The following is a 22,327-nucleotide window of genomic DNA, read 5'->3' on the forward strand; positions in this document are numbered from 1 at the left end:
CTGTTTTTAATACCGCCAAACTGACTGTTGACTTAGAAATGAAAAGTTCTAGACCGTATCTTTCAAATGACTGTGTGTCTCCTGGGACACAGTGATTCTGCAAAAGATCTGGAGTTTGTGTTGGACCAGCAACTCTACTAGTGCAATTCTGTTGCTGAAATGGTCAACTAAGTGATTTTTTAGAACTGGGGTACCAGTCAGTAAATACTAAGTCCACTTTGGGTTTCCATGCTCTGAAGGAGATACTGAAAAATCAGTGAGAAAACTACAGAAAATAGCTGTAGGATAATTTAAGAGAAGGTTTACGCAAATGCTCAAAATACAGGATATTGCTGGGAACAGAACAGAAAGTCTGCAATTCTTTTTCCAGATAGAAAGGCCTCTGTAGCTGGACTGCAGCCCATAAAACTTGTATTTTCATGAATCCTCGAGGAGGCAGTGCTTTACACAGGACCCAGCCTTGGCTGATCTACAATGTGAATGGGGTCCTGGGAGTTAGGGATGTGTAGAGAGTTTTTATACACAGCCTCCTTGTCTTATTTAATGTAGAAATTAGAAGGTGTTTGGTTGTTGGCAGAAGATTTTAAGAATGAAGAATGGTTAGAAAAGCTGAATAAATTTTGAAAACCTGGCTTTATTCCTTGCCACTTTCAAAAATCATGTGTACTAAAATATTTTGTGTTCCTCACCTGAAAAATCAGTGGAAATTCTGTGCACTCCTAGCTAAAAGCTGATTTTTTTTGCTGCTGTGCTTCTAATATCTCATATGCTAAAAACATGAAACATGAAACAGCCTAAAATATTAGAACCTATGTCTATTGATTTAATGTCTATTAATTTAATATGTAAGATTTATGCTTTATGCTTGATTTGTGCTTTAGCTCCTGTCTTTAAAATAAAGTAACAGCTATTCAAGTCATCATTGTCAAAATAATTTTGCTAATACTTTTGAAACACTCACATTCTCTGATGAAAGTAACAAAGAATAATGAATAAAAGGAAATTAGTTATTCTCTACTCAAGTTGAGGGTTTATGACAGAAAAATCCTATGGTGAGAAAGTTTTAGGACACCATTTTGAATGAAAATAGTCTTAAAAATTAACAATAATCAATGAAGCAAGACCCTTGCAGAAAAAATAGTATGCTGTCATATAGCTAGAGACAATATCATAATATTTATACAGAAGAGAGAGAAATTAATTAAAATCACATCACAGAGTTGCTGCTGTCATTGCTCAATTTCTGAGTGTTTGATCATGCTTTTTAATGTAGCTTGGAGGAGAGGTAATTATAATTTCAATTGTTTTTATTTACTACAGTGTTGCTCACGTACTGTCTAAAATAGGATCCCCTTGTGCTATGCATTGCTCAAGCATGCACCAGGTGACATCTGCTGCTCCAAATAGCTCATAGTCTAAACAGACAAAATGGGCACAGATCAAAGAGTGTATGACACTCTGAGAGATAAATGAATTTGCAGAAATCACTGTGTAAATATTGTGACTCCTGTTGTTTTTAAATGAGGGATGTCGTTTGCAAGGTACTACCTGAATGAAAGAGGAAGGAAAGGGGATTTAGGCAAACTAGAGAAGGCAGAGAAAGGAGACCAGGTAGGGTGGGATCTGAACATAGTAAGAGGAGAAGTTGGAACAGGCAACCAAAAAGCCGAGGAAAGAGTTCAGTCAAGCCCCTCACATTGTCATACATAAAGAACTTTAGTTCAGATGTGTAGGCTGGCATAGTTTAAAAGCACATCTTTGAAATTCTTGAGAGCCTAGAGATTAGCTGAAGAGGGTGCATCAATTGCTTTTACCTGTTTCATTTTACATTTTACACATGCTATGGAAAAATCTTTGACCATTTCTATACATCTGTTCAGTGAAGCTTTGGCAGGGTAGTTGTTTGAAAGCACTGAAGATCTGGCAGAGAGCATGGAGTTTGTTTTATCTTTTGTATGCTGAAACTGTTGATAGTATCGCAGCATTGCAGAGAGCTGTATCCTGTGAAGTTCATGGAAAAACACTCTACTGGTAGCCACTGAGAAATAAAAACACCTAGAATCTTCTGAAATCTGTAAGCCTTTTCTCCCTATAATATGTTGGGAAAAAGAAATCTTTCCTACATGTTCTTTTGTATTATCATCAGTTATGGTGACTGTGTTCTTTACATTCATTTTGAATCTGTGTTTCCTGTCATGAGCAGATTAAAAACAGAAGAGAGTGGAGTGAAAGTTTTCTATTGCAAACATCTGTGTCTAAAAAAGGATTGTATTTCCATGTCCTGGAACATCAAGGGGAAAAGCTTGCCCTCCCCAGACACACACCTTTGGTTTGCAGCAATAAGGAGTTTATAGACAAGGTTGCTTTACTACAGTAAATAGAAAACCCAGTTTTGCTATTATTTCCAGCGGTTAATCCAGTTTGGGTGTCTGAGGAGACCTTCGATCATTATTTTTTATTTTGTATCTCTAAAATGCTTAATATATTTTTGGGTGTAATGTAAACAATGTTTTTTATAACTCCTGTCTTTTGTATTTAAAATTCAGTTTTATATGCAAATACTATTGTCCAGATAAGTGTTCTTAGGGACTGTCAGTAGAAATGGTGAATGGACATACTTACCCTCTGTAAGTTAAATGAAAGCCACAGACAGAAAAAAATGTCTTATGTCAACAGACTTTAACAAAGAAAAAAAATTAGTGCTGATGTATCATCCATATCTGTCTCCTTTTAAAGAACACAAGACTGGAAAAGGAGAGAAAAGATGTTGTAAGAAGCACTGGAGGCCAGATATACAGTACTTTCTCATACTTTCTGGTATTCTTACAGGAATTTAGCCCTGCAAAGAAGGAAATTTATTGGCTTAGATGCTGTCCTGAGACCTTCCTATCTCCTACATAAATGCCCTCATTTTAAAACTTAAATATACTAATATGCATCAATGCAAATACCACACAAAATATATTACACTAGATTCATGTACTCCCTCACCCCATTGTACCCATCTGTTAAGTTGTATGCAAAACTGGAACGAATCTGGGAAACAGTTTGATAAAATCATCGTCTGGACTGGTTGTTCAGTCATAATCTTCTTGGGCACTGAGGAGGCTTTTGCTGGTATGAAACAGCAATTCTTCCTTTCTGAAGTGGAAGTGTGTATTCAAGTAATAGTCCATGGGCTATAGTTTTACTCTGGGCAACATTATTAGTGAGGATGGCCTTCTCTCTCCTAATCATTTCCCCTATCTGCCAAACTTCCTTCAGGTATACCCAACTGATGGTGGTATTTCCATACCTGAAAACCTACTAAAGACTTTTAAGACTGCAGATATTATTACTAGAATTAATAGAAAAGTGAAGAAAGCTTAAAAGTTTAAACAAGGTTGGCAAAATTAAGAAATTGTCTGTTAGGGAAAATCTCATAAGCAATGAGATTTGGAAAATTTAGGAGTAGGAATGAATTCACAGAGTCTGAACCTTTGTTTTGTAACTCTGGTTGTTCGGTTTAGTAAGAAAACCTCACAGCTGCCTTTTTATAATGGCAATTAGCATGACATCTCTCTCACTTTCTCTGGAAGATATATTACAGTGTGAACATTTGCCTGTGACTTACCTGTCTGCCCAAGGTTCTCAGAAGAGGCTCTACATAATGAAATGAATCCCTCAACTTGCTTATTGGAATAAGGATCTTGAAGATTTGAGAGTAGGGTACAGAGAAATGTGCTTGCCAAATTCACGTTTAAATCAGGGGTCATTAAACACCAGACACTTTTGAAAAATCATTGATTTAAAACCTATGATTTATTTTCATAAACTGGTCCAGTTCCTAAAAAATATGCCCTATTTCCAGTCTAAATTAGTGCAATTTAATTTACCAATTTTAGATTGTATAACCTTATTGCCTTTCAAGCTAAAACACGTTTTATTTTCAGAAATCTGCTCCCCATATAATCAAAGAATATGGTGGGGTTTTTTACTTAAAGAAATGGCATGGACTGATTTTTTTCAAAACTGTCATAAAGTAGGCTTTACACATTTTAAATTACAGTTGTGGCTCCTTAATCTTTTCCATTTTTCAAGCTCTTCCGTTCAGGATAAGCACCAAAATGTGCCACAATACTATTGCTATTCTCATTATCATTTGTCTGCTTCTACTCAACCATCTGCTAAAAAAAAAAATTTAAAAAAAAAATTGAAGTGTTACTAAGAAAGTTTGCAGATGATGCACAGATTGATAGAACAATAAATAACATATATCTGAGAATAGTGTTAGCTGCTGTACTGCACTGAGATCTCACATTCTTTCTATCTGATTTCTGTCTACCATTTTTAGTGTCAGTGGTTTCCACAGTCCCCCAGATTGTAAGAGTGTCGTTGTCTGTTTATTTCCAGGTGTGTGACCTTCCCCATTTATGTGTGTTCAGACACACTGCTTGAATGAGTTCCCCTTCATACCAAATCAACCCAGCTGTGGATAACTCTCTCTTTCTCAATACTATTTATCATTCCAACAAGCTGTACATCATCTGCAAACTTTACTAGCAGTGCTTTCATATTTTCTTCTATGTGGTTAATAAAAATATTAATTGCTAAAATGAGATCAGGGGCTTAACACCTGTTGAACTGGTAATGAATTAACATCCTTTTAATGTACAGTTCAATATACACTTCACTAATTATGTTACGTTAATTTAAAAAAATAAGACTCTCACAAAGTAGCAAAATAAACACTTAACAACAGTGTAGATATGGCAGAGCCAAGTGTATTTCTGAATATCAGAAAGATTGAAGTATGTAAAATGCAGAGTTGTTATAATTATCTCTAAAAATAACATTCACATGTGTTAATGTAATATTAAATAACACTCCAGATAAAGATATTCAGTGTTTTTTTTTGTTTTGTTTTGCCATTTATATGCACATTCATGGCTGTTCTCTGACTATTGTGTTCCCGTCTGGGGAATGCAGAACACCTATGGTTTATGGGATACTTTGGTTTTGCAGCTGCTTTGTTTCACCAGAGCAATGAAAAGCTGCTGAAATAGATTCTAACACCCTTTGCTTTCTGCACTCCAAATTCCTGCTGATTTGTCACCTCCCACTATTAGTTATTCTTCATACATTCCCCCCTCATTTGCATTCCCTTAGCCTGATTTTACCTTGTGAATTTATGAAATTTTCCAGGCTCACACAATGCTTCTCCCCCTGTATGCCAAACCAGGACTTCATTCAGTCAGTGACCAGCTGCCTAGAGCATGGTTGGGGGTGACAGAAAACCTCCTTGCTCTGCCACCTGATTTTCTTGTGCCTCAGACTCAGGGAGCGAGGTCAACCGCTGCAGAGGGAGCAAGAGGATTCCATGGGCACCAGCTCTGACTGGGCAGGAGGGTGGCACTGCCAAGCAGCCTTGGTCTGCGTCTCCAGCTCTTCTGGCCTCTTGGTGATGGTGGCAGCAGCTGATCTGCTCTTCACAGATTTTGCCTGAGCCCTCTGCCTCAGCTTCTCACCTTTCCTCCATCTCATGGCAGAAGTGATCCTGTCCTTTCTCCTTTGGGCAGCAAAATTTGATTTTGCCCACATTGCTTACAAGCCTGGAGCCAGCTGTCTGCAGACATCTGCTTTCCTCTCCATCACTCCTCCAGGGAGGGTGCTCCTGGCTTCCCCTTCAGTGAAGAAAAGGAGCGTGATGCCTCCCACCTCCCTCTCAGCTTGCCTGTAAAGAGGATCTGGCACAATAGGTGCTTTCCTCCCAGATGCTTTGTATAAATGGCTATACTTGCTGTTACGTAACTAAAAGTTGTTGTTGTTGTTGTTGTTGTTGTTGTTTTTCCTCCATGCAGAATTATTCCCTTTTGGACTGGCCACCATCATCCATTGTTCTCCATGAAACAGAAACTGCCGTTGCCCTCAAGGGATGGTGGCTGCCTATACTGTGAGGCATCATAAAACACAGACCCCGTTGGGAACAATGGGGAAAGCCTTCTCAACATGGCCACCAGCTGAGGCCTGACATTGCTCTCGGCCTATCCAGAGCACTGGGGAGCAGCAGCCATGTTGAGGGGAGACAGTGGTCCACAGAGCAGCCTCTGGACCCTGCCTGGGGGGAAAACGAGATTACACGTGACAGGAAAAATACCCAAACAAAACCAGCTTAATTACAAGAAGCAAGTGATATAAAGTCTTTGTGCAAGGTTACAGTGAGTTCCACTTATGTGGGAGCGAGCAAAGCTTTTAGCCAGTTTTGTAGGGGAGGTTGAAGTCCTTTTTGCTGCTCTCTCCCATTGATGCCTTGACTCCCCCTTAAATACTATGAGAAACAAATTCTTATTTGACAGTTTTAATAAGAAAATTTTTGTCACAGAATAATAAGTGTTTCAGCTATGAAGATGTGGTATTTTTCCACCCTCCCTTTTTACTGGGTAGGCTTTTGCCTCATATACTCTTGGGTCACTGGAGTCTGTATTCTTTTACCAAGATAGGAGACAAAGAGAGGTCTGATAATGGGCGGTTCATTTTTTTTTAAATGCCTGATTTTTAATCTAAGAAAATTAATATATTCAAATACATTTTTGAAATTACCAGAAAATTTGCTTTGTAATCAAACTATACATATTGTACTGTTAAGGAGAGTACACTGTGTTTTTCATAGAGAGTAAAGTGTAATCAATAAAGCATACCTGAGTTTGAAAATTCTGCCCTCACTCTAGAATCTTTAATTGTCTCTAAAACACACATTTAATGATAGAAAATATTTTAAAAGATTATGAAATTTGAGGGCATACATCATCAATAATTTTGCACAAGCCATACTGTAGGAATGTTGTGATTGTTTTCAAAAACAAGCATTATGATTCAAGGAAATAAATGGGCAAGATCTTACTTAATAGAAATTCAAACCGTTCAGATAATTAAAATTAGCATACACAATTAGCATACTCACCCAAGTCGAACTGTAGTCTTTTAAAATTCCACATACATAAGCCTCCAGATCTCTATACTTCTACATTTACAATTCTAGAGGATCAACAGTCATTTGCTGCCATTATGCTTCATAGCAGAAAATTTCCTCTTGAGCATGTCTTAACTCTGCCACAGAGTGACACTAGAAACCTTTATAATTTTGCCTAATTTCAGTGGCTTTGTACTTAAATTGATAAAGCTGGTCTTTAAAGGTTATGTATGTGCTCTCTCCTCCTTAGAGTAGGGACTGTAATTACTTTGGAAGCAGCAATTCATCTAGAACAATGAAGCTGCATTCTCAAGAGAGACACTGAGTTACTGGTATTACACACCTAATAATGTGAGTTTGGGAACTGAGAAGCAGCTTTTTGGTTTCGAATCATCCATACATCCCGCTCAGGGTACTAGGTGTAATTGCTGCCCTCCACACTGACTAAAAGAGGGAACACCCTGTGTTTAGTAATAACTTGTTTAAGGAGCCTACTGCCAAAAGTAAACATTGAATGCAGGGCCAGAGGATCGGTTAGAGCAAACCAAACAGTGGTAAAGCAGGAGGAAACAGGCAGGGAGCAAACTCAAAAAATCATGGTACGAGAAATGAAACGAATACACAATGGCCTTGAAAGAAAGCCAAGGGAAGGAGCTTTTTGAGCAGAGCTCTGACCGCGAGCAGATCTGGGATCATGAGCGAAGCAATGGATTCTTGTTCAATCTTACTGTATTTCAAGAAGTGGGACTTTGTTTGTAGTAAAACAGGATTACTTCAAAGAAATACCTGGCTCTTGTAATCAATTTCTCATTGTAATGGAAACAACCTGCGATGTCATGCACATGGGCTAACTGCTCAGGCCACAGTGGAGTTAGACAACGCAACCAGAGGAAGCAAACAGTGAGGAAAAGCGGGGAAGGAGGGCAGAGGGAGATTTTAGAAAAATACATGGCAAAATCGAAGAAAAAGGAAAACTTGCAAGAAATTAATCTAAGGCACAGAGAGATAAAAGAATGTAGTCAGGATGTATTCTTCAGCATGACAGTCAGTCAGCTGGGAGATGCTGGTGGCTCTGGGGAAGAACAGTCCCTAAAGTGTACCCATGCTCAGATTTCTGATAAAAAAGAAGACCCTGTCCCTTCCGTCCCATTGCCACTTCAGAAAAGCAGCCCTCTCAGACAGGCAACCAGGCACCACGATGGAGGGTTAAAACACATGAAGCTGCTGCCCATTTGGAACACACTCCGTCTTCTTTCACATCTGCAGAGCATTTAGCTGCTTGCATCTGGTTGTGTTTGCGCAAATATAATTCCATATTCACTAATAATTCCTGAGGCTAAAGGCCCCTCTCCTGTAACCTTGTTAATATTCTCACAAGGCCTGGTGTGAACGCCTCACAGCATTTGGATTAGAATTCAGTCTGGTGGGGTTTTTTTTCCCCCCTGTCTCTTACTCTTTCTCTCTCTCGTACTTTTCTGGCCTCCAGTTTCCTGGCCACCCACATGACGAGACACTCTCCCTCCCGCTCTCTCCCCATTCTCAGTTTCAAGGAATTTCCTTTTGTCAAAGGCAAAGTATGATTGACATATTTTCCCCCTCTTAAGTGCAGTCTTCTTAATACTTGATTTAACTATGTCCTTATGGGGGTTGTATAATCATTACCTAGGTGAGAAAGAGACCCCCTGCTCCTCTACCATGCAATCTTGGGCTTCAAGCATCAGACTGCTGGATACTCAGCACTTTTTACATGTTTTTCATTCACTTTTTAAAGACGTTTTTATTAATTTGGTAGTGATGAGGGGTTCCAGATTGACAGGATTGGAAGCTGAAGTAATTTGTTTGTCCACAAAACAGGTACCACCAAAGCAGCAGGACTGCTGGCTCCCCTATCAATGTGCCTTGGGATCCTCTTTCAAAGCACTTCACCCAGGCCAAGAAAAAAATCACCTTCCCCTCTGGCTTTTCTAGGGAGAAGGCAATTCAATTTTCTAATCAGTTCTCAACCCTGATGCTGAGACTGATAAAAATCTGAGCCAGAGCTCACCCTGACCACAGGAGTCAGGGACATAAGCATTTTGCTCATCCATTTCTGGTCATTCCTTTCTTTAGCATGAGAAACAATGGTTTCCCGTTGTTCTCCAACCTATTTTCCACATGACCTGCATAGCAACCACCCACCTGAGGTGTGCTATGGTGGTGGGGCAATGGGTTGAAGGAGAGTGGCTGTGGGGCTTGGGAAGGTGCATGGGCTACTGGCAGGAGGAGAGGTAGGCAAATCTCCAAACTGATAGCTTGGAGTCTTTAATGATCCCCTGGTTAATCTGTATTGAGCACCCACCTGTACTGCTCTGATTTTATCCATGTCATGTATATTGGGACAGGAAGGTAAAACTCTGTATTATGATGGTGGTGGATTGGCTTTGGGAATGCAGTTGAAGAGGTTGCTCAGACTGAGTCAAACATTTTCAGTACAACTTAGGAAGGATTATTAACAAGTTTTTGACTAAATATTTGCAAGATCTTAGCACACCTTTTAATCAATATGAGAGCAAAACAGAGTTTTGTTTTCCATTTAACAGAAATAGTCGTGGAAACTGATTGTTATAGTCAACATATAAGGAAACACTTATGATTAAGTATGTTGAAAGTTTATGCCGTATCATTATAATGCCTTGTTTTCATTTGTGAATGAACTTTTTTGCATTTGAAATAACTATGGTCAATTTTCCCATGTCAGGGATTAATCTCTGTACCTTGCATCCTTCTTTTCCTCTTTCTTTGAAAAAGGGAGGAAAAATAATTATTTGAGTTTTCAGGAAAAAAAATAGGGAGACTTCATACTCATGTATATGCTAAAAAAACCCTGAAAGGAATATCATTAAGAAATAATAATCCCTACCTGATTTGGATGAAAGACTTGTCTTTTGATCAGCAGTTGGGGCGGAGGATCCTTCTGATGTCAGGAATGTATACTTGCCTATTTCCTTGAAAATTTTCCCACATTTACTCAAGTTATGAGCCTCAGAAAGTCCTGCTCCACACAAAGACATTAGGAATGCATGTTCTTTGAAGGATTTCTGCCTGTTCTCAAACCCAGGGGTGAATGGCAACCTTCTCTCCTACCAGAGCAGTGGGATATGTGCCTCCACTGTGGTTTCAGTGTTTGTCTGACAGAGCATTGGAGAGGAGGAGAAACCTTTCTGACAAGACTACAGAAGGTAGGGAGCTGGGGCCAAAGTACTGGGACTGAAAACATTGGGACAAAGAATTGCTGTGCTCAATATCCTCGTGTTCTGAGAAAGGGGGGGGGGGCTTACAGGTAGGACTGGAAACATGATGGGTGAGAGGCATCGACCTCAGATTCTTGTCTCCAGAAACAGAACAGGAATTTCCACACATTGAAAATGCAAAAATTAAAGATAACAGAAAAAAAAACCCAAACTAGGAAATTAATGATTGAGGCTTTAGAGCAGAGTTTGGATGATATGCAGTAAATAAGACATGAACCATCTATTGAACAATGACTATAAAACAAGACCTCGAATATGCAGAATCTTCAACAGAGATCCAGTGGAAAATTGTTATGTGGTTGTGCAATTAAAGATGGTAAGGTAAGTCATAGTTAGGGCTGAAATAAGGTCGGGTTTATTGGTAATGATCCTCAACATCCGAATGTTTGACTTTGCGACATTAATAGTTTCTTAACATAATATTATTTATACAGTACATAGACCTGGTATAGCATATAGGCCAGGACCTACGCTGCTGTAAAGTGAGTTAGATTCTGTAGCTCATTAATGGCTTAAATTAAATTAATTAACAACTATTTACCTTTGCTCTGGCTCCAAGTCACAAGCATTCCAAAGAACTGATCCTTTGCAAAGCCAGCTTTTCTGTATCGAGATGGGACCAAACAGTAATATTAAAAAAAATCCTTTCATTCTTGTCTTCCTTTCTTCACACAAACATGTGCAGCTGTGGCCCATATCTGCTGAAAATAGTCATCACCACAATATGTCAATGAGTATTTTCAACCATTCTTTTAAGAAAGCTTTTATCTTTTCTTGGCCTCACAATGTTTCCAGCCTATCTATCTCCATTGTCAGGGCCTTGTTTAGTGAAGTATTGCTTCAAGAAGCATAGTCCAGGATTTTTTTTCTGGGATGTGCCTGGGAAGAAGTTAACCTGTAGATGGCTTCAGCAGCTTAGCAGATCACAGTCCTCAGCCTTGCTGCTGCCATGTGCCAGGGCTGCCTCCCTTGTCGTGGAGAGCCTATTCCCTGGCTTTGCATGCATTTGGCTTGCAAGCTGGCCAGAAACTGATGTTGGGTATCTGACTACAGATCTTGGTAAAATACTGTATTTATGCATTATGGGAAAGTGCCACATTCCATTGCTGCAGAATAAATGAGTTAATGAGGATGTGACTGAAATGCTTTGAGAAGGTGATATGAGAACCATTGTTTCCAGCTCTGAGGCAGCTCTGCATTGCTGCAGTAGTTTACCCCTGGTTTATGTTCCCACAATTATTTCCATAACTGCAACTGTCAGAAGATTTTTAAAATATAAGCTATGATTTCTAGACTGTGATTTAGAGTGAGTGGGTTCTGCATGAGCTGCAGAGCTGTGGGAAGCAGGGGCTCTGACAGTGCAGCAGAGAAGTCTGTGCCCCCCAGGACCAGCTCACGCCACTCCTGATTGCTGCTCTGCCCTTTGCTCTGAGAAGTTTCTGTTGAACACCTTATGGTACACACTCCTGTGGATCAATTCTTCACCCTTGTGTCCTGTTGGGCCACTCTTCTGGCTAATGTTTGGTGGAGCACATCTCACCTTCCTATTAGCTCAGCCTCAGGACTGTGGTGTGATGTTCAGATGGTTTCCTAGGCTTGCAGGACTGCCTTGTAAACAACAGTGCTCTAGGTGAAAAAATAGAAAGCAAATTCTGCAAATTGTGAAGCAGCCTTGGCTTTCAGAATAACCCCAAATAGCTCAGAAGACAAGTGACTTGAAACCACTTAGAATATTTGTGTGATCTGTTTTTTTCTGAAGAAAATCCCCTCTGTTCTTGGTTGTCAAAAATTGGCAGTAATAATCTCTTTTTTAAAATTCAAAGAAGCAAACAAACAATCCTGCACCACCTTCTCTGCCAGATTGATGTATCTTTGAATCTTCTTCACTTTTTAACCAAGTGCTTGGAGGAGATGGGGGGAAGGAGAAAAAGCAGCTTGAATAAGTTGCCAGTGGAACTCTGTCTCAGTGTATCAGGTGTTTTCCAGGCATTGTACAAAACAATCCCTGCCTTAGTGTGCTTACAGTCTGAAAGATCAGGGTACAGAAAATATGGAACTGGAAACTGGGAATGGAAGGAGTCTAGTAGCAAGCAGCATCATGGTCCTGGAGAACAAGGCTAGAGGGACCTATCACCACCAGGGTCCAGTTTGGAGAAAGTGGAACACAATACCTAAAGCATTTGAATAACTCTTTTGTCATCAAATACCTATGAGGCCCACAGGTGAAGTATACTTCACCCCTTTTGATGGCAAGACCAAATGTGAAATGACAGTCTGCTACTGCTGCTAGCAAATTGAGAAACAAAGACATTTCTCTCCCTTCATCCCCAAGCAAATACCAAGCATGAGGGATGCTGGGCCCTTTGTTATTAAATCAATAGTTCAACAACTACAACGTGAACATTGATAGCAAGGACAAATTGGTCTATTAAGGTATGAAATAAGATAGCTGGAGAATCCCAAACCAGAACACTTTCCCGTAGGAACAGGGAAGACTGAGGTATGGCAACTGGTGTTTCTGTTCAGATCCAAGTGATCAGGAGCTCCCTTTCTTCAGCTGCCTGCAGATGTGTAAGGTGCTGCTGCAGGCTGAGGTGTGAGACAGAGAGCGTCCTTTAGGCTTTCCAGGGGCAGCTCCTGTTCCTGTGGATGCTTCGGACAGTGAGTGGCATTGTTCTGGGGGCCGCAGCTTGTACCGAGAGGATTTATACACAGTGTCAAATCCCTCCTGTCCTGACCCTTTCTGACTCCCAGACATCTGTGAGGGAACAACCCTGAGAGGGTATCTGTAAAGAACCGTTTATTTTTCAGTGAAGGGGTAATCTCATAATAACCAGGGAGTTCCTCCAAGTTCCTGGGAGTACCGAGTGAACATTGCCCAGAGTTGCTGGCTGAAACGCTGCAAACACAAATACAAAGGAGGCTCTGAAGAAGGCAGAGCGGCTCAGCACCCACAGCCTATGTTTATTTTCTCCAGAGATGAATTGGGGGCTGCAGGTCAGCAGGAGTTGTGCATTCTGACTGGTATTTATTGACTCAGAAGTCCTTGCTGACAGACAGACAGACAGACAGACAGGCAGGGAAGGGTTCCATTACAGTGACGTCGTTTCTTTCCCTCTTTGCCCCCGAGGCTTTCACCGCTGACACTCTGCACATTGCTGTGGCTTCTCCACTGGGAGCGAATGGCAGCTGCCATTCACCTCACTGGTGCTGGAAGCCTGGGTGCCCCAAGGAAACATGACTGTCAGGCTTTCAGTGACGTACCGCAGCACATCTATCAGAGATGTAGCAGCGGCACAGAGTGTTCAGCCTTCCCTCTGAGACCGGGGTTAAGGCTGGAGGTCTGGGTCAGATGCTGAAGGTGAACTCTGGGTGGCTACTGGGGGGTCAGTGTACAGGCTCAGCCTGAAAGAGAAATGTATCCCTGCGCTGTGCTCCACCTGATTTCCACCTTCCATTCCCTGATGTAGTCACTGCTAGTTAGGTATATGATTGCCCTACACTAATATTGTACTTTAGCAGAGATTCAAGTCTTTTCTGTAAGTGACGGTGAGGCAGATCTACTGTCACAGGGATGCTACAACACTCTGAGCAGCCTCCATTTGAGCCAGGGGTCATGCCTTCAATACTTGTGATTCCTAGTAGGGTTCTTCCAGAGGATCCCTTGGGATTTAAGACTGTGCTGAAGACTTAGAACTGTTGGAGGCAGTACAGTCACCTATGCTTTTAGCCACACAGGGCAGCCTTTTTTAATGACTCCTCAGTGGCAATGCAAAATACTGGGTTCTTCATCCTTTGTCAGAGTGGAGAAGGAAAATGTCCATGTTTAAATAGCATGAATTGTTTCTCTTGTCCCCACATTTTCCATTGTTTTTTGTTTTGTTTTGTTTTGTTTTGTTTTTTTAAGATGAATTATCTCACTTTGAGTCCAGTAAACCAAAGGTGGCAGTTTCTGAAACATGAAGCAGGCTGGGGTACAGGATATCTGTAATGTTTGCAGCAAAGCAGTGTTGGATAGATCAGATCATAGGTTCTTTACTCGCTTTAAAAACTTGCAGCATGGATAAGTGGATCATGCTAATCTCTTGCTTAGTGAAATTTACATTAGGGATGCTAAGAACTTGAAATATGAGGGTGCCCTTTCAGTTCAGTCTTTATGAATATGCTGTCTCTGCAAATACAAATGCATATGAATGAGAACCTAAGCATCAGATAATTTAAGTCCACTTACTGATTGCCAATGCAAGATAACGTGCAACAGTGCGTGTTTTGTTTTAACAGTCTTAAATGATGAGGTACCTTGCACATTTGGATTCTGGCTGTTTTTCTAGTAATTCAATTCATGCATTGAGGCATGGTTGCAACACTTTCTGTTCTGTGACAGAATGCTTCTTACATCACCTAACATATATGGAATTCTTTTCAGGCTCTACCTCATTAAAAACCAATGCTTAGATCTCCTGTCTCTCTAATGTACAGGGGCAGATCTAGGCATATTTTCACTTTGAAAAGATTTCCTCTCCTTTTCATTAATGACAGCTGTACAGATGTCTAAAGACTGTGGAGATTTCCCTCTCCACTGCTGGATGTTTACTGTCTGGGTAATCTGTTTGTGGAAAGCCACATGCTTTTGTTCCCCCAGTAAAGCTCCTTTAAGCATACCTTATGTTCCCTAATGTGGTCTTCCCAGTAAACAGGAGTAAAGAGAGTGAGGGGTTTAATATGTATATGGTGGATGCCAATGGTGGGATGGTACTGCAAAGAGAATTCTTCCCTGGCTATGTCTGTTAGCTGTTGAGAATGTCTCATGTCAAAGGGCTGCAAGAGTGGATCTCTCTTCATGATGGTGCATATAGAGCACCTTCAGGGTGCTTATAGGTGCACATCAGCTTACAGTTCTAAGTATAAGAAGGCCAAACCCAGCCTGTAAGCATTTTATCATCTAGCCTTGATGGGCATTATGTGTAATGGGGCAAAATATGTTACAAGCATGCAAATACTGGGCACAGTTACCATGTGCCTAATGGGCTTCCATGCCTCAAGAGGAAGGAACTGAACCATCAAGTTTTACCTGAGGGCTGGCTTACACAACTGGGATGCCCCAAGTTAATTCCTATTTGAATAAGAGCCCATACACAGAAACAAAGCAAACCTTGATTTAAAAGCAAACTTGATGATTGCCAGTCTGTTACATGACTGTCCCACTGTAACTTCCTTTTCTTTATCTTTAATCCACTGCTTTTCTCATCTTTCCCCATGAGATGCAGTGTCCTTATGTCAGTGGCTTTCAGCTTGTGATCCCCAGATTTCTGGAAATCAGGGGTCTGCTTCTAAAGGGTCTGTGAAAGAAAAGCAATTTATATGTGCTGTGCTGTAAGCTACGTATGTGAAATTTCTACAGAAGATAGCATGTCTGTCTGCATGCCCATTTGGGTGGGCAGGGAAGTAAGATGAAAAGTTTTTCCTCATGGGAAGAAGCAGGAGATTTAAATCCTAAATTTGTGGAAGTTTTGTAATCTTTAGGTTCCTTTAGTTCTCTGTGTCAAGAGAGGCATTCTGAGGTACTGAGAGACAAGATAGATACTTTGTCTATTTATGGAACGGCTCAGGAGCGTCCTGTATGTGCAGAAAGAAAGGATGCACAGTACAAGGGGTGTTTGCATTAGATTGGAATAGGCTCTCTGCTACTGAAGTATACTGTACCTGGCCCAGATTCCTGTATGAGGACATCTGGGACATAACATTCATGCACAGGAAAGATGCTGATATCAATGAGTGAAAGTTACCTCCTTAACAAGAGATGGCAAACATGTCCTGGATTTGGAGGTGAAAATTTTTTGATCCTGTGCAAATTACTGTTAATAAATTATGTCTGATATCTAATTCAGATCCTATTTAATCCCTTTGAAAGACACGCCATTGTGCTTTCTTTATTCTACCCTGTCTCTCCGTCCAAGTGCCACCATGGCCCATTCAGCTACCATGTTAACCTTTGATCCTAGTTTTGCTCAGCACCTCTAAACCCCTTTTCTTTAGAGCCTGATTGCATCTGTTCATGGCAGCCGTATTCTAGAAACAGCTTCTTTTGCTGTTTATACATTCCCTCCAAAATGAGTGACAACCAGGCACAAAAAGCTTACATGCATTGTTACCTGCAGCTAGATCTTAAATTTTCCTTGCAAACCTCATTAAACTCTACTTAGCTTAGTTATCTCCATCACTGCAGAAAGAGAAACAGGCTCTGTTGTTTTGCCGTCTACCAGTGAGTCCTCATCAATGAAGGATGCTGACCACATGGAAAACCTGCCCATGAAGAGCAGATTTATGGTCTTACTGTCATTGATCAATGGCTTAGGCCTAGGAAAAGTGAATTTTGGTAATGAGATTAGAGGCAGATTAAAGCCTTTTTTAAAAAAATAGCAGACATCTGTGTTCTTTGACAGATCTCCTTTTGGTTTTGTTTCCTTCCCAAAACATCTTGTGAATTTGTGCAGTCAGACAGAATAATATCAGGTCTTATGACATGTATACAATTCAATGCATCTAACTGATTCTCCGCATAAATATATACTCACAATTTTGTAGGTTTGTAAGTTTAGATACCTTAACTGATGCTGGATATCCACAGATACTGGATGCTGTGTATGTACAGAATGAAACGTAAGATATAGTTATACACTGGAAGATAATTTAAAATGTCCTTGATGGGATCAAGCTTGTCTTTCAATGATGCCAGAGCACACTAGTTTATATTAACACACATTAGTTAAGCACATTAGTTGAGTTTATATTAACAAATTGAAATGGAATCAGACAATAGCTGATTTCTTTCTGGTTTGCACACACTTGTTATACACTTAGGTCCTATGTTGGACAAGCAGAGCTCAGTAGAGTAAAATATTTCTTTTTGCTAGCTTTGTACTTCACCTGATGGATTCTGGAGGACTATTAGCTTCCCCTCTTTAACACATTTCAAGAATGGCCAAACTATGGCTCGCAAGATAAATATTTCCTGACACATAGTTAGTTCAGCACGCAGTCCATTTCTTGTCATCCTCTTCTGAAAGCACTCAAAGCATGTGTGCGGAGAGCAGGTTATTGGCTTTGTGGGTTGTTCTCATGGTTAGTGCCACCAGGTAATCCCTGTAGGCCTCATTCCCAACGATACATATAAGTGACATGATGCCATGTGATAGGACACATCAGGTGATGGAAATCCAGCTATTGATCACATCATGAGTATGTATCTGGGAACATAACAGAAAGGCTCAAGCTGATGACAACACCGAAAAATGTCCCCATAGGAGGCTGTAGGGCCCACCTCAGCAGAGGGGTGGGGAGGGCATAATGCACTCCAGCCATACCTTGTGCCTTCTCCAGCACATTGTCCATGCCCTTATGCCAGATTCTTCAAGCAAGCAGGATGCCCCAGGTGAGCAGTGCCATGGAAGCCCTTCCTTGTCCTGAGGATTTCCAACTCATCAGTTCTGCCACTCTTCCAGTCTTGGTACAGAGGCCACAGTGAAACACAGACTTTGTTTTTGTACATGGATCCTCCCTACTTTAAGATATGCTAGTACAAGAAAATTAGAAGGAAATCATTAGGATTTAAAGGATACTTTTCTGAGTAAAGGAAAAAAACCCAGTCCTCAAAAGGTGAATATGGGTTGAAGATTGAAATATGGATATGAAGAATGAAGAGGTAACATTGCAACAACTGACCGTTTTGTTGAACGTTGTTCCACTTTGACATAGGTGAGGATAGGGGAAAAAATAATTAAATTTTGTTTTCTAAAATAAGCAAGGGTGCAGTCACATAATCCTGGTCAGAAATGTAGTTTTTGTCACTGGTCCTTGAACATACATAGTTAAATTGGAAAACCCAAAGCTTTTGGGTTCAGGCTTTGCACAGTAATTCAGTTAGACTATGAATCGGAAATTATGAAATCTGGTAAATGGTTGTTGATGATGCTTTTCTTTAAAGGCTTGACTGCTTCCCCTTTTGTCTAGTTTTCCTTCTGCGTGTATTCTGTGTGTCCCTACTTTATTTTCATGTCTCTTACCTGCACCTAAGACTCCTGTTATCAACATATACTGTTAATACTGTAGACTTAATTTTCAGAGGGACAGCAGAAAAGCAAAAGCAGCTGCCTTTGGCTTCCACTGGAATTCAGCATCTTTGAAAATCAGACATTAATGTTTTTAGGTTGGAAGAACAGATTCCCTTCTATAAAATAATGCTTTGCATTTGCAATTTAAAGAACTTCCAATCTATGTAGGTTTTCAAACACTGTGTACACGCTACGTTCACACAGGAATCTGGCAGCCATTTCTAGGGAGCATTAAGCAACAAGATCTTGTAGTGAACAGTGGAATTATTTTTTATTTAGAGATTACATAACTCTCACAAAATGGAAACCAGCCCCCGTGCTTCACTGTAGACCAGAACTTTCTCTTCCCAGATGGAGGATGACCTTTAATTGTGTCAGTTCCACCCCACATCCTCAGAAAACAAGGGCAGCTGCTTCACACATGAAGGGAAGCAGAGACTGAAGCAGCCATGTTGATCAAGGATAGATCATGACTGAGGTAACCTTACAATAGCTACACGAATTAGACTCCATCCGTCAGTCACATCTGGGAGAGTCTCCAGGCAAAAATAATTGAACTTAAATGTCACAAATTTAATTAGCCCCCCACCTAGCTCTGTCTCTTTAGCAGCCACTGTCATAGCAATACTGATGCATCCAGGTAATCTGCCTGTCACAGTTAACCCATGGGGGATGAAGCCAGGTTTGATGTTAGCCGTGCAGAGTGACATTGCTGTGGAGCTGCTCACTCAGCAGTAGTGGAGGAACGGGCAACTGGGGAGCTGATGGTGCCCTTGGGCTCAGTCTGCCAGAGGAGGAGTTGCCATGTGGACTTCATGTAACTGGGACTCACAGCAAAGACAGAAAACCTAGAAACGTACCAAGTATTCTGTCCCGAGTTAGTTCATCAGTACTCCTGTACATGCCTTATCAATAATTGTCCTTAGAACTCCAGTACCACTTATGGTCCCCTTTTGCTCCTTTTGTTCCAGCCACTCTCCTAAACATTCAGGGTTTTTTTGATTCTCTTTCCCTGCTCCTTTAATGTCTTCATGGTGCTGAGGGGGTGGGCAGGCAGGAGGTGCTGGGACCCCTTCTGTGGAGCAGCTGTGATTGCTTCCCGAGGATGTGTGAGAGTTGGGAAAGATAGCGAGGCATGATTTTTTGCTGTACGCTGCAAGGTTTTCTCCATCAACTGAAGAAGGACCTGAGAAGTGGTGAAAAGGTATAGAGTTGTCAGCTGTGAAACAAAAGCATTTGCACAGTTGGGAAGTAACTGGATAGTGTCTGCGCCCTCTGATGAGCTGAGACAATTCCATTACCCACAACTTGCTGTAAATCAACAAGTCCTCTGCTCCAAAATAGGCATTTGGTGTTTGCTTTGCTATTCCGTAAAGCTCAGGGCTCTCAGTCAGAGAAATGACTTCAGTGCAGTGGTTGGCATGAAGTCACTGCAGTAAAAAACTACCATTTCTTTTGACAAAGTTGTCACTGAACACAGTCACACACTAAAATACAATTTTAAAATACAATTCACTTTGACTATGTTTATGTTAACTTTCTGTGAACAGTCAAGCAATTTACTTCTATTGACAAGAAAATCTGTAAAAAGTCCATGTCAAAGATACATATGTGTGCATTTAAGTAAACTAGTTTTAAGTTCTCATGCATAAGCATTCAGTTTTGAAGTGCTTACACATTCCCCCAGCCAAAGGAATGGAAACAATACAATGTGATTTATCTGACCAATCAAACCTAACCCAGACAGCTGCAGTGCAGGCTTTCCTGCTGGTTGTTGTTTCCATGCTGGCAGAAGAAGAGGGTAGATGCTTCAGATGATTGTATTTTTGTTGCGAGCTGGTTACTTGGTTCTTCTTGCTGATGACTCAGAAACTAGAAAAAGCAAAGGAGCCCGTTAAGCCTGGCACTTACCGAACAACTGCCTATCAGTGGCATTCACTACATTTGGCCTTTCATTCCTGTATTTAAATATGAATATGTTGATAGGGAGCGACTTGAATTCTGTGCTGGATATGAAATCTCACCCCTGCGCCCCAGATTGATTCAAAATAGTTAAAAGAACTGTTGACAAGTTCCATGCATTAGTAGCGTATTAGGACAAAATGGTGAAAAATATGCTGACATTTGGTGTCACCGTATTGTTCTCGTGTAACACGGGGGATGCATGATGTCAGCACTGAAATAACAGCTTCAGGCTATACCTGTGTAACACTCCTGTGTGAATATGCGAAAAATGAAATACAAAGGCTTCATTAAAAATTAAAAAAACACCACCAAGAACCAACATCTAGATTTCTCAAGGATATGCCAAAATGCCGGCAAAGCTGCTGCCAAACCTGAAGATGTCTAAATTCCATGCAGGGCTATAACTTTGCCAGCAAAGCTCCTTGTGATCTTGAAGGTCTGCTGCTGAGCTGTTAAATCTTGACTGCATTAGGTAGCACAGCATGATCTTGAGAAGAAAACCAGCGTGGCGTGAGTGGGATTCCCCTGCACACCCCTCAGGTTTCTGTGTTATGATGGAAACCCATGCCGGGGATTCAGGCAGGGTATGTGGGTGCTCGTCCTGTCGATGCCTCTGCTGGTGGATCCCACCTGGCAACACGGGTTTATTCAATAGCTCCCTGCTCATGCTAGTTATTGCCAACTCTCTTACTTGTCTTCCCTCCACCTTCATCTGTCGCAGGGAGCCTCTGCAAAGAGCTTGGGAGGGAAGGTGATCTGAGGACAGTTCTGTATTTTCAAGGGGTGCGTTTTGAGTGGTGCATGGATTTGGAACAAAATGGCACTCGGGATACAATGCTCCTTAAGTCGTATACTTAATTAGCTCTGGTAGCATCCCCTGCTTGCTGTCTACAGCTGTTATCAAACAAAGATCTCCCTTTAAAAGAAAATAATATTTTGAAAATCAGAAAAAGTGCAGTATTTTTTTCCCCTTTAAACTGGAAATCAAACCCAGATGGACTGATAAATTTGTGAACACTGTGATTTTCGGCTTGTCACTGAGCTCGCCCTTCCCTCCCCGCTTTCAGGCGAAACCCCAAGCACAGGCCGAGATGCTGGTTGTGGGGAAGGGACCACCAAAGATCATCTAGTCCAACCCTGTTGCAGTGAGCAGGGACATCTTCAACTAGATCTGGTTGCTCAGAGCCCGGTCCAACCTGACCTGGAATGTTTCCAGGGATGGGGTATCTGCCACCTCTCTGGGCAACCTGTGACAGTGTTTCACTACTCTCACCATAAAAAATGTCTTCCTTATATCTAGCTTAAATCTACCCTCTCTACTTTAAAACATTACCCCTTGTCCTGTTGCAACAGGCCCTGCTAAAAAGTTTGTTCCCATCTTACTTATGAGCCCCCTTTAAATACTGGGAGGCTGCAATAAGTCTCCCCAGAGCCTTCTCTTCTCCAGGCTGAACAACACCAACTCTCTCACAGCCTTTCTTCACAGGAGAGGTGTTCCAGACATCTGATCATTTTTGTGGCTTCCTCTGGACCTGCTTCAACAGGTCCATGTCTTTCCTGTGCTGAGGACTCCAGGGCTGAACTCAGTACTGCGGGTGGGGTCTTACTAGAGAGGAGTAGAGGGGCAGAGCCACCTCCCTTGACCTGCTGGTCACGCTGCTTTTCATGTAGCCCAGGATACGGTTGGCTTTCTGGGCTGCAAGCATGCATTGCTGGCTTTTCCTCCACCAGTATCTCCAAGTTCTTCTCAGCTGGGCTGCTCTCAATGCTCTCATCCCACAGCCTGTATTGATACCAGGGGTTACCTCGACCAGGGTGCAGAACCTCATGAGGTTCACACAGGCCCACTTCTCAAGCTTGTAAAAATACCCCAGAGCCCATGTAATTCCAGAGTGATGCTATGACTTGGTTCTCATGCAAGTAGCACAGTTAGTCTGATCAGGGTATCCCTCAGAAGGAAGTTGTGGGCCAAAGGCTGGCACTTTCTGTTGAAGTAAGCCTGACACCTACAC

This window comes from Athene cunicularia (genome assembly GCF_003259725.1).
Source record: "Athene cunicularia isolate RWA chromosome 1 unlocalized genomic scaffold, athCun1 chr1_part1, whole genome shotgun sequence".
In the NCBI taxonomy this organism is placed as follows: domain Eukaryota; kingdom Metazoa; phylum Chordata; class Aves; order Strigiformes; family Strigidae; genus Athene; species Athene cunicularia.